The 16514-nt window shown below is 42.3% G+C and overlaps 1 protein-coding gene and 1 long non-coding RNA gene across 4 annotated transcripts in view; one reads left to right on the top strand and one right to left on the bottom strand.

The window, feature by feature from the left end:
* LOC135221758 (programmed cell death protein 6-like) overlaps window positions 1–16514 on the top strand; it is a gene marked incomplete in the record, with an annotated part of 93412 nt that overhangs the window by 68819 nt on the left and 8079 nt on the right.
* LOC135221759 (uncharacterized) overlaps window positions 8158–16514 on the bottom strand; it is a 350042-nt gene continuing 341685 nt past the window's right edge. For both annotated transcript variants that reach the window (XR_010316086.1, XR_010316085.1), the window contains one exon: window positions 8158–9578. This is a non-coding gene — a long non-coding RNA (uncharacterized LOC135221759). The remainder of the gene's footprint in view (window positions 9579–16514) is intronic.

The following is a 16514-nucleotide window of genomic DNA, read 5'->3' as shown; positions in this document are numbered from 1 at the left end:
ACACTTGCATCAAACTCTTCTACCTCTTGTGTGTGGGGCTTTCCAGGAGACCGGTATTGCACATGCTCACTCTCCTGCACTGTCTACTAGCTCAAGTTGTAGAGTTGGAGTAAATCTGAGTCTAGGGCTTTCTTGGAAGTTTGTCTGCGAGACGTTCAGTTTGCTCATCACAGGGTTGAAAGCGAGCAGATCTTCCTCCAGTTAGGGAGGATGTAACTCACTGATCAGGGAATCTGATGGGTCCTGCTCCTCTAGTACCATGCAGGCTGGACAAGAGCAGCATTTTCATGAGAGTGTAGTGCTCACCTGTAGGGCCAACCATCAAAATCTCCTTTCTCTCACCATAATTTACATGGGAGGAAAATCCATGCAGTCAAGAGAAACAAATTTTCTTGTATGTCTTTTGCAAAAATCTTGGTTACCTTTTTTGTCACTAAATATATCATCATCTTTCTGTATATTATGCAAGTTTTCCAGTTATGTTTGTTTAATTGCCATTCAGATGTCTTGTATCTATTCATATGTAAACTTATGTCTGTGAAGAAACACAGATGCTGAAATTTAATCCCTTATCTGCCAAGAGGTTGAGACTACATTGCAGTGTAAGAGCTATAGACCTGTGTGAAAGTTTAGTAAATAAATTGTAAGCTGTATACACCGACTCTTACTCGTAGCTCACCTTACATTGGTGACCTGCGGAGCGGAGATGACTGACCAAGCCAGCAGTAATGATCCCAGCCTCGCCAACAAGAACCTCATAGCCGCCTCCATATGCCTACAAGTCTTCATGCCCCACAACCGAGAGGCATGGTTCTACAGGGTTAAAATGATTTTCTACACAAAGAAAATCACCTCGGAGATGTGTAAAGCGGACGCCGTCCTCGAATTCCTGCCAGATGATGTTTTCAAGCAGATAGCAAGATGGCTCGAGGAACTAGACAGCCTCATCACCTACAATATACTGAAGAACCAGTTGAAATCATCTTTCAGCCTGTCACCCGCCAAGAGAGCCAAAAGGTCCTCAACCACGTAGGAGGCCCCAATAGGAGTCAAGCGGCCATTGTATGTATACAAGCAACTGTGGCGGCTTATTGGCGGGCAGCCAATTAGAGTCCTCCTTGGATTGTTTGTATGGTGTTTTTGTACATGAACTTCCCTGACAGATATATACTTAGCTATAGTCTCCGACGTTCCCGACAGAATTTCAAATCTCGCGGCACACGCGACAGGTAGGTCAGGTGGTCTACCTTACCCGCCGCTGGGTGGCGGATGTACGAACCACTCCCGTAAGCTTGTCAGATTTTTCTCTGTCGCGGGAACGATAACAACTGTTGTCGGTTCCTCTCGATAGTTTTTCGATTCTCGCTTGCCTGGAGTTAATTTGGACTTCTTTTGGTGACGTATTCGCTTTGTTTGGCTTGGCATACGCTGATTGTGGACCGGTTTGATTTTGAGTTTGATTTTCTTTAACGATGTCGGATCTAGATTCGGTAGTTAAAACTTCGGTTTTGTTTAGGGTTTGCGTGAATGAAGGATGTAAGGTGAGGTTGCCGAAAGCTTCGGTAGACCCCCACACGGTTTGCATGAAATGCAGGGGGAATGAATGTGCTTTTGCTAACCCTTGTAGTGAATGTAAGGGATTGAATGAAGAAGAATATAAGGCTCTCTCTTCTTATGTTAGGAAGTTGGAACGTGATAGAGTGCGTAAGGCTTCCTCTAGAAGTTCTAGCAGATCTAGAATGAGTGAGTTGGATGTGGATCCTAATGTACTAACGTAGAATTAGAACCTTCTTCCCAAGTTGCAGCCCCGGCTCCCCGCACCGAAGCCGAAGATTCGCCTTCGGAGGCGGCAGCTCTGAAAGCCAAGAATCGTTCTATGGATCAGAAGATTCGTCAGTTGGAAGGTAAGGAGAGTGTTAGTGATCAGTGCAGTGTCCCCAGTGTTGTGGAGGGTGCGTCTGACCGGCTCCTTAGTGCCTCTAGGCCTAGACCTCTTCCAGACTCCCAGTTCCAGTGGAGTAGGAAAGTCGAAAGCCGCAGGAGGGCTAGGGAGAGCCCCCACCGGTCAGGCGTCCCCTCGGCAGATCCTGAAGTACGCTCCCAGGCTGCCTCGGATCGCTACAAGAAGGAGCTCCTACGCCAATGCTTCTCCTCTTCGTCGTCTCCCTCTCCGAAGAGAGGTTGGAACTCCCCGGATGCGTCGCGCCCGTTGAAGAGGGCTTGGAAGGCTCCCTGCAGTCCTTTGGCTTCTAGTCCGGAGGTTTTCCCGGAAGAATCGTCGGTGGAGGCGAAGAAACCCAAGAAATCCTGTGATCGTTCTTCTTCTCGCGCTCCGCGCTCGGCGCCTGCTTCCGAGGAAGAACAAGAAGATTCTCCTACGAGAGTACTCGCGGGACTTCAAGCTCAGATCACGGCGCTAGCAGACTCTCTAGCAGTTAGATCACGTAGGAAGAAGGACGTTTCTCTTCCGATCAAGAGATCTAGGCGCCGCTCTTCAGAGGATCGTTCTCCTTCATATGAAGAGGTTTCGTATGAAGGTGGGGGCTCGCGTGAGCGCCCTCGCTCGCGTGAGCGCCCTCGCTCGCCTGGCTCTCTTTCGATTTCAAGGCGCCAAACATCGGTAGGACGCTCTATGGAGAAAGAAGTTTTTTCTCCAGATTGGATTCCCGCTTCCGGTAAGCGCACTGCACCTGCTCATCACGCGATTTCTTCAACTCCCTCGCGTGAGACTTCTCCTCAGCAGCCTCAAGATTCTAGAAGGCGCCCTTATACAAGTAGGCGTTCTTCTTCCAGATGTCACTCTCCTCGAGTGTCGGATCGTGACTTCTCTCCTGACAGGCATATAGAGTCTGGTAGGAGTCGTGTGCATGATAGACGGCCTACTGTTAGCCGCTCCCCGCAAGGTAGGCGCCAAGAGCCTACTGCACATAGATCTCCTAGTAGGCACTCGTCTCTTTTAAGGCGTCATACTCCTGATTATTCTCCTAGGGGCAGACAACAAGAGTCTTTCAAGCGCCCTTCTCCGTGTAGGCGCTCTCCCGCTTCTAGGCGCTCTTCTCCTGACCGTTTGTCTCTTGGTAGGCACCAGGAATCCCGGAAGCGCCCTTCTCCAAGTAGGCTCTCGTTAGTTTTGAAGCGCCCTTCTCCTGAATGTTACCCTCTTGTTAGACGTCAAGAGTCTCGCAAGCAGCCTTCTCCTAGTAGGCGCATTTCGCCTTCCAGTCGAACTTCCGTTGATCGTACGCAACTGGACAGGTATGGAGAGCCGGCAAGCTCTGCTCTCGATAGGCGCTCTTCTCCTGGCAGCCGCTCGCCTCAGGATAGGCGCATAGAGTATAGTAGGCGCTCGCCTCCTCGTAAGCGCCCTGTGGATGTTTCCGAGGATTCTCGGAGTAGGAGCCCTACCTCTCCTTCGGCTGAGATTCCGTATACCTCGAAGAGGGAGGCTCTTCGTAGACATCCCAGATCTTCTCATCGTTCTCCAGTGGATGTGAACTCTTCTAAGAGAGGGCGTTCTCCAACCTCTCGCTCAACTCCTGCTAGGATCCCTTCGTCACCTAAGGACCTTCCGCGCTCGCCTCGACAAGACGTCCTAGAAGGTTCGGATGAGGAACCGAACACTTCTGCTGCTGTCTCTTCTTACAAGAAGCTTACAGAGCTACTTTTACAAGTTTTTGGGAAATTCCCTTACTCCTACGGCTCCTCCTTCTCCTCACTCACTTTTTTCAACGGCGAAGACAGCGAAGAGTTCTTCTTGTGTGAGGATGAAGCCAACTCTTTCTATGAAGAAGGCACTGAGGAGTTTTGGTTCCTGGATGGCTTCCAAAGAAGAAGCGGGGAAAACGATGTTCGCTTTTCCTCCTTCGAAGTTATCAGGACGCGCTGGTTTCTGGTACGAAACAGGAGAGCCCTTAGGATTGGGTCTACCGTCTTCGGCTGATTCGGATTTTTCGGCGCTGGTAGATTCGACAAGGAGAACTGCCCTTAACTCTGCTAAGACGACTTGGGCAATGAATGAATTGGATCATTTGCTCAAAGGTATGTTTAGAGTGCTAGAAGTATTTAACTTCCTTGATTGGTCGTTGGGAGTCCTAGCCAAGAAAATTGAAGTGCCAGAGTCAATTTCGCCAGAAGATCTTATGTGTGTTTTGTCTTGTATGGACAAGTCGGTAAGAGACGGAGCGAGTGAAATCGCCTCCCTTTATGGGGCCGGGATCGTGAAGAAGAGGTCGGTTTATTGTTCCTTCTTAACGAAGTCGGTCTCCCATGCTCAGAGGTCTTCTTTGCTGTTTGCTCCTCTGTCTACTCAGTTGTTCCCGAAACATTGAGTGCAGGACATTTCGAGGTCACTTTCGGCCAAAGCCACCCAGGACCTTTTGGCACAGTCGGCAAGAAAACCTCGCCCTTCCTTCCCTACCAAGGCTAAGAAGGAAAAGGCAAGTGTTCGAGAACCCTTTCGAGGGGCATCTTCATCAAGAACCTCTACGTTTAGAGGTCGTAGACCTTCAAGAAGGGGTAAGACTTTCGCCAAGTCTGTTAAAGCCCCAAATAACTTGCAAGTCCTTCAAACAACGGTGGGCGCCAGACTCTTAGAGTTTGCAGAAGTCTGGGCCCAAAAAGGGGCGGATCCTTGGACCCTTTCTATTTTGAGGAGAGGTTACCTCATCCCTTTCGTCGAAAGACCTCCCTTGACGACCATCCCAAGGGAACTGACGGCCAGGTACAGAGACCCCATCATGAATCAAGCTCTCCATCTAGCAGTAGATCAGATGTTGGAGAAGGGGGCTATCGAACTAGTGACAGACCATCATTCATCGGGCTTCTACAACCGCCTTTTCTTAGTTCCGAAGTCCTCAGGGGGATGGAGACCGGTGTTGGATGTAAGCGCCCTGAACTTCTTCGTAGAAAAGAAGAAGTTCACGATGGAAACGCCTTCATCAGTGCTGGCAGCACTTCGTCCAGGGGACTGGATGGTTTCCTTGGATTTACAGGACGCTTACTTCCACGTACCGATCCATCCTTCCTCGAGGAAGTTTCTCAGATTCATGATGGGGGGGAAAATTTTTCAGTTCAGGGCTCTGTGTTTCGGCCTCTCGACGGCCCCTCAAGTGTTCACGGGGATTTTGAGGAATGTGGCTCAATGGCTTCATTTGAAAGGGGTGAGGATATCCATGTACCTCGACGATTGGCTAATAAGGGCCAATTCAGAAGATCGTTGTTTGAAGGACTTACAAGTAACTTTAGAATTGACGAAGGCTTTGGGACTTCTCGTCAATTTCAAGAAGTCATCACTAATTCCCGAGCAAGAGTGTGTGTATCTCGGGATACAGATGAACTCTCTGAGTTTTCGGGCATTTCCCTCGCAGGAAAGGATAGCCCGAGGATTCGAGAGAGTAACAACCTTCTTAGGGAAAGAAGTATGCACAGTGAGGGAGTGGATGAGTCTGCTGGGGACGCTCTCCTCTCTGGAGCAATTAGTTTCCCCCCTAGGAAGGTTGCACCTGAGACCGCTCCAATTCTTTCTTCATCGGAATTGGAGTCGTCGTTCTCAGGATTTGACGTTCTCCCTGTCGTTATCCCAGGACATCAAGAAACATCTCTTATGGTGGACAGATCCCAACCTCTTTGCGAAGGGACTGTCTCTTCAATCACAGACCCCCAACCTGGTGTTGTTCTCCGACGCGTCGGACATGGGGTGGGGTGCAACTCTGGGAACCAGCGAAGTGTCAGGTACCTGGGTGGGGGACAAGGTAGCCTGACACATCAACAGAAATGAGTTGATGGCTGTGTGGTTGGCTCTGAAGGCTTTCGAGCCCAAAGTCAGAAGATCGGTAGTGCAGGTCAACGCGGACAACACTACAGCTCTGGCATACATCAGGAAACGGGGGGACGCATTCCTTCTCCCTGTACGAGACAGCAAGAGACCTTCTTCTGTGGGCAGAAGAAAGAGGAATCAAGCTTCTCACCAGGTTCGTGCAGGGAGAAAGGAATGTAAGAGCAGATCTCCTCAGCAGGAAAGATCAGGTCCTTCCCACAGAGTGGACCCTTCATCTGGATGTATGCCAGAGCCTGTGGAAGTTATGGGGCAGGCCACACATAGACCTCTTTGCCACGTCAAAGAACAAGAGGCTGGATCCTTACTGCTCTCCGATATCGGATCCAGAGGCAGTAGCAATAGATGCTCTTCTTCTAGACTGGAACGGACTCGACGTCTACGCGTTTCCCCCCTTCAAGATCCTGGGGCTAACCATCAAGAAGTTCGTAGAGTCCGATTTCAACGAGAATGACCTTAATCGCTCCCTTTTGGCCAGCCCAAGAATGGTTCACAGAGGTACTGGAATGGTTGGTGGACCTTCCAAGATCGCTCCCGCTAAGGAGCGATCTACTCAGACAACCCCACTTCGACAGGTACCACAAAAATCTCCTCGCTCTCAGTCTGACTGGTTTCAGACTGTCCAAAGTTTGGTCAGAGCGAAAGGCTTTTCAGCAACAGCTGCTAAAGCAATCGCAAGAGCGAGGAGACCTTCCACCTTGCGTGTATACCAGTCAAAGTGGGATGTCTTCAGACGTTGGTGCAAGAGGAAGAACATTTCCTCTTCCAGTACCTCTGTGACCCAAATTGCGGATTTCCTTATTTTCCTCAAAGAAGAATGTCATCTGGTTGTGTCAACTATTAAGGGATACCGCAGTATGTTGGCGGCGGTATTTCGGCATAGAGGCTTAAATATATCCGATGATAAGGACCTGCATGATCTTATTAGATCATTTGAAACCATTAAGCGTCCTCATGTAGTACCGAACTGGAATCTAGACGTAGTCCTACCAACAATTCCTTGGATCGTCTAGATTCGAACCTCCTGGCTTAGCCTCTTTCAAGGATTTGACGAAGAAGGCTATCTTCCTTTTGGCCCTAGCTACAGCTAAGAGAGTGAGTGAGCTCCAAGCTATTGAGGGCAATGTAGGGTTTAAGGAAGATTCTATGGTGTGTTCGTTTCTTCCAAGTTTCCTTGCAAAGAATGAAAACCCATCACGCCCTTGGCCCAGGAGCTTTGAAGTTCGTAGTTTATCTTTTCTAGTAGGGGAAGAGCCTGAAAGAACTCTTTGCCCTATGAGAATTATGAAGTATTTCCTTAAGAGGAAGGAACAACTTAAGGCTAATCAAGATGTGCTTTGGTGCTCCGTAAAGGACCCCACTCGGCCCATGTCGAAGAATGCTCTTTCCTTTTTTCTGAGAAGCCTTATTACAGAGGCACATGTTGCCTGTAAGGAAGATCATTTTAGACTACTGAAAGTGAAAGCTCACGAGGTGAGAGCCATCGCAACTTCACTTGCATTCAGAAAAAATATGTCTGTGCGGAACTTGATGGAGGCGACTTTTTGGAGATGCCAATCGGTTTTCGCAAACCACTACCTACGTGATGTAAAAATCACATATGATAAATGCTTCGCCTTGGGTCCTTTCGTATCGGCGGATTCGGTGCTGGGGCAGGGAGCTGAAACTTATCCTGTGTAAATTTTTTATATGTTACCCTATATTTTATATTGTTGTTTTTTGGTTGTCTGAAAGAGGTTGCAGGAGGCACCTCTTTTTGTCATAATATTAACCCTTTGTATTTTGGTTAGGTGGTCTGGTGGGTTTTGGCTCCTTGCAGAGGTAGTGGTAAGGATCTGTTAGGTAAGCGGACAAGGTCCCTCTAACAGCATCCGACTTGGATTCTACCACAATAGGGGATCACATATCCCAGTGGTAGATCCGAGAGTCTTTCAGCATCAGGTCACGTCCTAGCTGTAGCTCTCCAGGCAATGCAGACTCAGAGATAGTATCTATGAAGTCTTCATCCTGAAAAGGTGAGAACCAAGGTTTTTATATCCTACAACATTAGTTGTTTCCCGTCTTACCTGTATTATTGAGCTGTCTCTTACCCTCCACCAAGGGTGCCAATCAGGAGACAGGTGGAAGAGAAAAATCTGACAAGCTTACGGGAGTGGTTCGTACATCCGCCACCCAGCGGCGGGTAAGGTAGACCACCTGACCTACCTGTCGCGTGTGCCGCGAGATTTGAAATTCTGTCGGGAACGTCGGTGACTATAGCTAAGTATATATCTGCCAGGTAAGTATGTACAAAACTTTATTGTAGTTTAACAATATCATTTTTACCGTGCATGGAACGAGTGGTTATTCAGCAATGAGACCAACTGCTTTATGTGACTTCTGAACCACGTCGAGAGTGAACTTCTATCACCAGAAATACACATCTCTCATACCTCAGTGGATCATCCTCGGACCTCGTAGGGCAGGTACTCCTCACCAAACTACCGTGCCTGACTGTAGCAGCCACGCCCAAAGCCTCCATCACACCCATAGAAGAGTTCCTTGTAATGGTTGATGAGATTTGTACGGCCCACAAAGCAGCAGACCCCTTACAACCAGCAGCAGCACCACATTGGACTGTGCAGACGTCAGACAGCGATCTAGATGAGCCAGCCGCCCCACACACAAAAGACACTTCCCCAAACAATCCAGCAAAAGGGAGCCTAAACAGAAGAACCAAGAATCTTCAGAGGGTATATGGTTTTCCACCATTCTGGAGATGTCAGCAGCATGGATACTGGTTCAAGCATTTCAAGAGCAGTTGATAAGTCTATCAGTAAAGCTGATGAGCAACAAAACTGGTGGCGTATTATAACAAAAGGGGGAGGGGGCTATCTTTTGAGATGTCAGCCAGGTACATTCATGGTAGGAGGATTGTCCTAGTAGATGAACTCAGTTGTCAGTTCAGATGGTAGAGATGGAATATTCTGTATACTCATAGGTAGTAGAAAGGTTGTTTGAAGCTTTCTGCTACCCACAGAAGCTCGACTTGATTGTTTACGACCAAACCAAGTTTTCTCTGTTCTCCAGTTGCAGATCCTGAGGAGGTGATAAAAGATGTCTTCCAACACCCCTGGGACAATCTTGATGTTGTCTGCGTGTCCCAGGATGTTTTTTCCTTAAAGTTTTTTTATGTAGTGGGCCATCTGTGATGGGGCTTGTAGAAGAGGTATCTCTCTGGTGGGAGTATCTTTCCAGTGGATTGCAGAATTCCTCATCCACCCGTGATTGGTGCTAGAGAAGGGAAATCTTTCCAATTGGTATATCTGTCCAGCAGTTGTCCGATTTCTTCATACACCTTCATCACTACATGCATTTCAGTTTCTGCAGTGAAAGGGTATCATTTGGCCTTTTCCAGGTTTTAAGACCAAAGAGGATTGATCAACCCACTTTGGTTGAGAAGCTTTGAACAGTCTTGTCCACCTTTGGAGTTACAGCCTCCGAAGTGGCATGTTTTTCTCGGTGTCAGTTAGATGGCTCGTCAAATCTTGTTTGGTAGGCAGATAGATGGGGGATCTTTCTTGTTCTCTTGTGTTCCCAAGTCTTGAATGCTGGTTTTACCTTTTAAACTTTTCACACAATCAGTTTTGTTTTGGCATCTCATCACACTTCTGAGCCCTGTTTGGAAGTCAGCAGTAGTATCTTTTTTGGTTTAAGAACTTGATAACTACGTACTCTGTTTTGGCTTGTATCCATGGTTATAGATCTGAAAATAACAAAAATGTCAGTTATGCAATAAGAAATACTCTTATTTGACAGTGTGTAAAGAAGTTACATTTTGATTATTGGTTTGAGTATATTTTGATCATTGGTTTGAGTAAATGGCTAGCATGCATTACTTTCATTACAAACCTTCTATTTAGCTTTGTGTTTTACAGAGAAAATATTCATTAAGCTCACATTTCCATTTTGTTTTTGCAATTAGTTAGATTTGTAATTCAGGCCTTTAATATCTACCTTTTATATAAAACATACATTAATTTGTACACATGGCTTATTAAAGAATTCATGCATTGTGTTTTGTCCTAAACCTATTTTTCAATATGATGAGGAATACTTTGGTTTGAGAAAATTAATTCGAGAAAATTTGGTGACAGTATGATTCTAAATGCTTTTAGGAAATGTGGGTCACAAGAATATATCAGGCAATGTCCATCATCCTAATGAGAGGATGTGGCACATGTCGAAAGGATAATGGTGACAGTGTTTGACAGCAACTTTATCCCAAATCTTTCTGGATACAATTCAAAGGTTCTTTTGATGAATGGATAATTTGAATAATTGGGATGCCAAGCTCAGTAATACCTTCATAAGAAATTAGACTAAACTCAAGTGTACTTCATCATCCTCACAGTAATACAAAAATTACCATTCTTATTTTCTTATTTTACAGGCTGGTCAGCTATTATTTATAGTTGGTCTGGAATTATTGCCAAATCTTATGCTGGGACAGTCTTTTATTCCTGTTTCTCATCTTTAACTATTTAAAGTAGAAGTTGAGTCAATTTGCCTGGTTTCTACCAAGTTCCAGGGATGGTGCAGAACCAAGTTATGTAGGGGATGTTTACATGAAAGTTTTAGTAGAAACATCCATTCTAATGGTATTCATTGCTGTTTTATGGTGTACTCAGGTTTGAATCCTTAAAACAAGAGTAGCCAAAATGATACAAATAAATTGCAGCTTAAAAAAATATTAAGGACAGAAGAAGTTTGCTACCATTGATTTTGGGTAAAGTAAGTTGAAGGAACTTGTAGGGACTTCAATGTACCACTGATGCTTGATCTGGGTACCATAATCAAGTTGAGGCAAAGGTTCACAGCATCCTACAGAGATGTGCAAGCAGCAAAAATACAGACTAGATACTTGCTCTGCTTATGGCAATACTAAAGCAAAGTTGCCTGTGGGAGATAATGAGTAGTCCATGTCTGAGTCAAAGTATAAAAGTGAGTAGTCCATGTATTAGGGCTGGTGCCTTGTATGATAAGGCGCCCTATGAGGTAATGTTAGACTTGCGATAATCTTAAGCTAAGTCGGTTGGTATTGCACTTCCATCTTCAATGGAGTGTCTGGGGTTTTGTAGATCACTTACGAAGTCGGTATTATCTTGTTGGTTATTACGACGATGTGTTAAACTCATGGTTCGGTGAGGAGGTTCTTGTAGAAAACACAAAGTATAAAAATAGATATATTCTTCTGAAGTTTTACATGATGAAGATCAGGTATGATTGTACAAGTTTTCTAATAACGATAGCTTGATCGCTTCTGCCAATGATGATGGCTACTTCTGTTCTCTCTACATGATAAAGCTTAGGTAAAGAGATACAGGTCTTCTAATGACGATAGCTAACTCTGTTCTGCCTGTCTACCATCTCTGTTACAAGTTATGAAGGAACAGACAGTAGTTCGAACACATGAACATACATACAAATGACATAGTTTCATACGAACACACAATCAACATGAGACACGCTACAGATCACGTAGGCGGTAGTTGTCTCAAGCAGGGAGCTTGGACTAATGTTTATAAACAATTGAATGACTACAGGTGACGGCATGTTATCTTAGCCTACTTTTATTGTATACGTCATCTTTAGCGTCTCTAGTCTGATCACATTCCTGCAAGCAATCTGGTTGACCTCTTTAGTTTTAGACTTTTATATATATGGACTAACATTCCATATTTTTATTATGTAAACACTTACATCAGCTCGGTCAGCTACCAAAACCAACTACTGAATATTACTCAAACTTGACTTGCATTTGACTTATAGGAGTGTGATACAGACACTATGTGAATATATATATATATATATAAGTAAAATAAAAATTCATGGTGTACATGAAATGATTCAAGTAATAAGATATAAAACAATGATATTGGTAAATAATAGTGATCACGTGATATATAATGATACAGTTTTTCACTTCATCTCTTTAAGATACTTATGCTACAGAAAATACTAATGTACTCTGATAATTGCATAGAATGAAGATTAACATGATAAAAATCATATTTTAACTGATAAAAAATTTCATATATGAATTGATAAAATTATTAATGTTTATGCTGATTGATTCGTTGATTTTTATACTAACTGTTATATATCTGATTCATTAATCCATATACTAACTCATATATAACTGCAGATATTGGTAAGATAAAAGGTAACAGATTGATTATAGGCTACCTGATTTGTTTATGCATATGTATATGGATTCATATAATTATGATTAATATATGTGCACTTTAAATAGATTCCTATTGCGTACACGCAAAGGTATATTTAGATTCTGTTATTTATGATCATTTATATAAGAGATTCCTATTGCGTACACGCAAAGATATATTTCGACTGTTATTTATGATCAATTATATATAGGATACATGATACTTTATATATATAGGATACATGACCGAGGTTATACTACTTCACATTTAACTAGCTTTCGAACCACTTTTCGTCCATTACACAGTTCCAGACAACCACCTAGTATAGCCAAATGAAACGGCCTATTTCACAGGGTTAAAACAAGGGGAAAATTTGCCTGGGCGGGTCCAACGTTCTATTTTGCGCTCATACTTATTCTCTGTATCCTAAGCTACACGATTACGTTCGCGATGAATAAAAAAAAAACATCCCCAGCAAGAGTCCTTCGCCAGCAAAGTAGAGTTGAATATCCTTAAGGTCGTAATTGTCGGAAGTATGTCCCTTTCGTAGTCGATTTCCACAGCCGCCGGAGCGTTCCGCATTAAAACGAGATTAACGACGGGATACTGTGTCGGTCGAAGAAGTCCATGATGGTGCTTATTCCTTTCACATTGTAGGCGGTTGTTACTTGACTGCCGTCGTCCGCTGCGACGAACGATTTTTTGAAGTTGCGATGTGAAACTCTCGTACTGCAGGATACTGTAACAGGTTCCATTAATCAGCCTGCAAGTGAAATTATACTTGTCACAAGGGCAAAGTAAATTCAGACAACATCCAAATACGGGAGGGGAGAGAGCCATTTAGACCAGACTTAACCCACATGAATTCGCTGATATTTTGGAATTCAAAAGAGTCCGCTGTACAAACTTTTTTTATCCATGGTATTAACAATGAGTGAACCTATCCAGGTCTATGATGACTTGTAAAAATATCCATAATTATAAAAAATAAATAGATATCATTACGAATCTCAAAGAAAATTCGATATTACTGGTAGTAAGTTACTAGACAAAGAAGTGGAAAATGGAGCTATTTGTAAGATTGCCAGGCAACATAAGAGTCAAAGAGAAGATTAATCATGATTCTGTATTTCTCTATGCTAACTGAAATCAAGTTGTGATAAAATCTGATCCTATGTGCCCTAACAAAAGTTTCATATTCAATTTTCTCGCGCGCATCCTCTGAGGTTAATTTTTAAAAACTTTATTAATAGGTAGGAGATGCAACGAAAAAACCCACTATGTAACTAATTTCTAAATAAACTTTGGGTTTTTCAAGAAAATGTGACATTTTCCCATGAATGTTTTACTTGAATTGTAATAGGCTAATGTTGCAAGTAAATAATCCATATCCATATCGTGATACTTCTAAATGTCTATGAGGTTCAGAGAAAATTAATTCATTTTGATGTTATAGAAATTCTATTTCCTTATTTTGTTTATTAATTTTAAAATGATTGCAAGTTGCATTGCGCATACCGATAGACACTTGTACCTAACGTCTGCCTTGCCCATGAGAAGTTCGGGCTAAGCATTCCTTTCTCCAGCAACCTGCTGCAAGCAGAGACGACACACAGATGAAGCCTGTGTAAGCAGATTATTGAGGTTAAAAGGAACAAATGCTGATACGGCAATGATGACGTCGTCACTTGGCAGGAGATTGCTCTCAGCCAGCTAAGAGTTACGTTACTTGCTGCAATAAATACGACTTTAGGATAAATTTTTTGTTTTTTAATACTCGACCCACATGAGAAGAATGTCTGAAAAAAAACAGTACCAAAATTGAACAACATATCAGTTTCATGTTGGAAAACTGCATGATTATGTTAAATTAAATATTCCTTATTGAAACTAATGAAAAAGGTTTCCATACAAATTCTATATATATTATTAGCCCTGTATAAGATTCATATAGGATTATTCCATAGATAAACATTTTCACTTCTAGACTTCCTGACTTTAAAATCTCTTTTTATTTTATTTTATTTATTTATTTATTTATTTATTTATTTATTATTATTATTTTTTTTTTTTTTTCATTGACTACGAATATAAATCACCGGGACAGACAATATGTCAGTAGGTTTTGGATATGTGTTTGAACTTTTAGCTTATTTGTCATTACTAAAGCGTTAAGTTAGAGTTCAAATCTTTACGCATATATATTTGGATATTTAATTAACCTAGGGTTACGTTTTGCTTATTGATTTTATCGTGATTCCTTTTTTTATTATAATTTGTAACCCTTCCGACTTCTTACGAAGTGTATTATATTGACTCCACTTGTATCCATATTTATTTTATTTTTTTATATTTATTTATTTATATATTTTTTTTTATATATATTTGATAAATTAATGGTTGGCTTGAATATGTGGAAAAGTGTTCTAGCGGCGTACCGTATAAGGCTACTTGCGGCATCTATTCTATAGATACAAGATATAAATGATAAAGGTATTTAAAACCGCGAGAACCGCTATAATCCAGTTCGGATCCAATATCACGAGTTGTAACTCGTAAGACATTGACACTTCCTATTTAATTATCCGTTATTCTACCAAACCGATTGACTCTGGGTGATAAAATATATTATTGGTTTTCTTAATGGAAAGGAATTCACACAACATGTTAAGGAGATTATTGATTTACACCACCCGAGTCAGATTATCATGTTTTGAATTCCATGTTTACCGATTTAGCTCTCATAAATATTCCTAACGCACTCAATTGCGGTGTTTGTTTTTAGTGCTATTAATTCTATATAACGTGTCAAGGAACTATTAACACTAAGAAGTGTGTATTCCCTCTGCCAGACTCGTAATTCTGTTAATAATTCTAAGTATATTCTTTCAAGGATTGATTTGGCACAGGATAGGCTCTTAAACTGACAGGTATCCTAGTGTATCCCTTGTTTTCATGACACGTGTTACAATTAGTTATGTGCTTTTTATATCTGTAAGCATTGTAGGCCAGTAAAATAGTGATTTGGCTTTCTGTGACATAGTAGGGAAACCTGGATGACGGAAAGCAACCAGTTTATGACGATTGGTATGAAAGAGATTATTACTACTACCTGGTCGTTAGTCATCTGCTGTGTTCTTCGGGTTTTCCTCGTCACGGACCTACATATAATATTACATTTGATTACATTATTCTGATACACATACTTTAAATATACTTTTGCTTTAGGGTTTCTGCTCGAAGTGTTTATTGTTTTTTGCTTAGTCGCTGACCCTGTTTCCGTCCGAAGTGTTTATTGTTTGCTTATTGCTGCTGACTCGGTTTCCGTTCAAAGTGTTTATTGTTTTGGTTATGTCTGTTGACTCTTGCTTTGTTCAGTTTGTAACAGTTCTGCGCTCCAACCCAGATATTCAATGCTCGCGATCTCTTGGGTTAAGGAATTTTCTTGTTTAGATACGGTTTTAACAATAGGCACGGATGTTTCTATATCTTTTAGTCTAATTAATGGTTCTTTGCAGTATGGTGCGGGATTGCGGGATAATGCGTCAGCTATGATAATTGCTTTCCCAGGTAGATATCTTGGCTCCAAAGACCTGAATGATCATTTGTCACCGAGTTCCTTTTGGACTGTGATTAAAGCCTTTGAAAAACTCGGTAAAGGACTCATGTTCAGTAAGGACTTTATCAGGATAGCCATAGATTATGAACTTAAGATGTACTAGTGAGTTAAAGATACCTAGCCCTTCCTTGCCTATTACTGCATATTTACTTTCAGAGGGCTTTAGTTTACGTGAATAAAAAGCTATAGGAAAGAACTGTTTATCATATTACTGAAGTAGTACCCTCTTACCCCTTGGTCTGAGGCGTCTGTTGCAATAAAAAAAAAATTCTTTATTTAAATCAGGGATTTTTAAGTTAGGTGAGCTGCATTTGCCGCTTTTAAGATATCGAACGCCTGTTGATGCTTTTCAGACCATAATAAATCTACGCTCTTCTTCGTAAGATCTGTTAAAGGAGCTGTCATGATTGAAGAGTTACATATTTACATACGATTGTAATACCCACTACAGCGCCAAAGTGCTGTATCCCCCTTTTACGTTAATAGGTACCGGAAGTTATGAATAGCCGACACCTTACCATGGACTACTTTAAAACCTTGACTAGACACATAAAACCTAGATAAACATGTTCGGTTTTTTAAAACTCACATTTAGATATTTTACTCTGAGATTATTTGTCTTTGTCTCTGTAGCACTAGCTCTAGTTTATGTGAATGTACTTCAAAGGTATTAGAAAAGATTACAAGATCATCCATATAGGTATGTAGGGTATCCCCTAAAAGTCTCCAAACACTATATTGTAATTGGGGCGCAACGTAAGCCGAAGGCATACGTAAAAATTGATAATGTCCCCTGAGTGTGCTGAAAACGGTGTATGAGGTACAATCACTTAGGTAATGGTATCTGGTAAAA

Source organism: Macrobrachium nipponense, chromosome 3, assembly GCF_015104395.2.
Source record: "Macrobrachium nipponense isolate FS-2020 chromosome 3, ASM1510439v2, whole genome shotgun sequence".
NCBI lineage: Eukaryota > Metazoa > Arthropoda > Malacostraca > Decapoda > Palaemonidae > Macrobrachium > Macrobrachium nipponense.
This window is presented reverse-complemented; position numbering and strand designations above follow the sequence as displayed.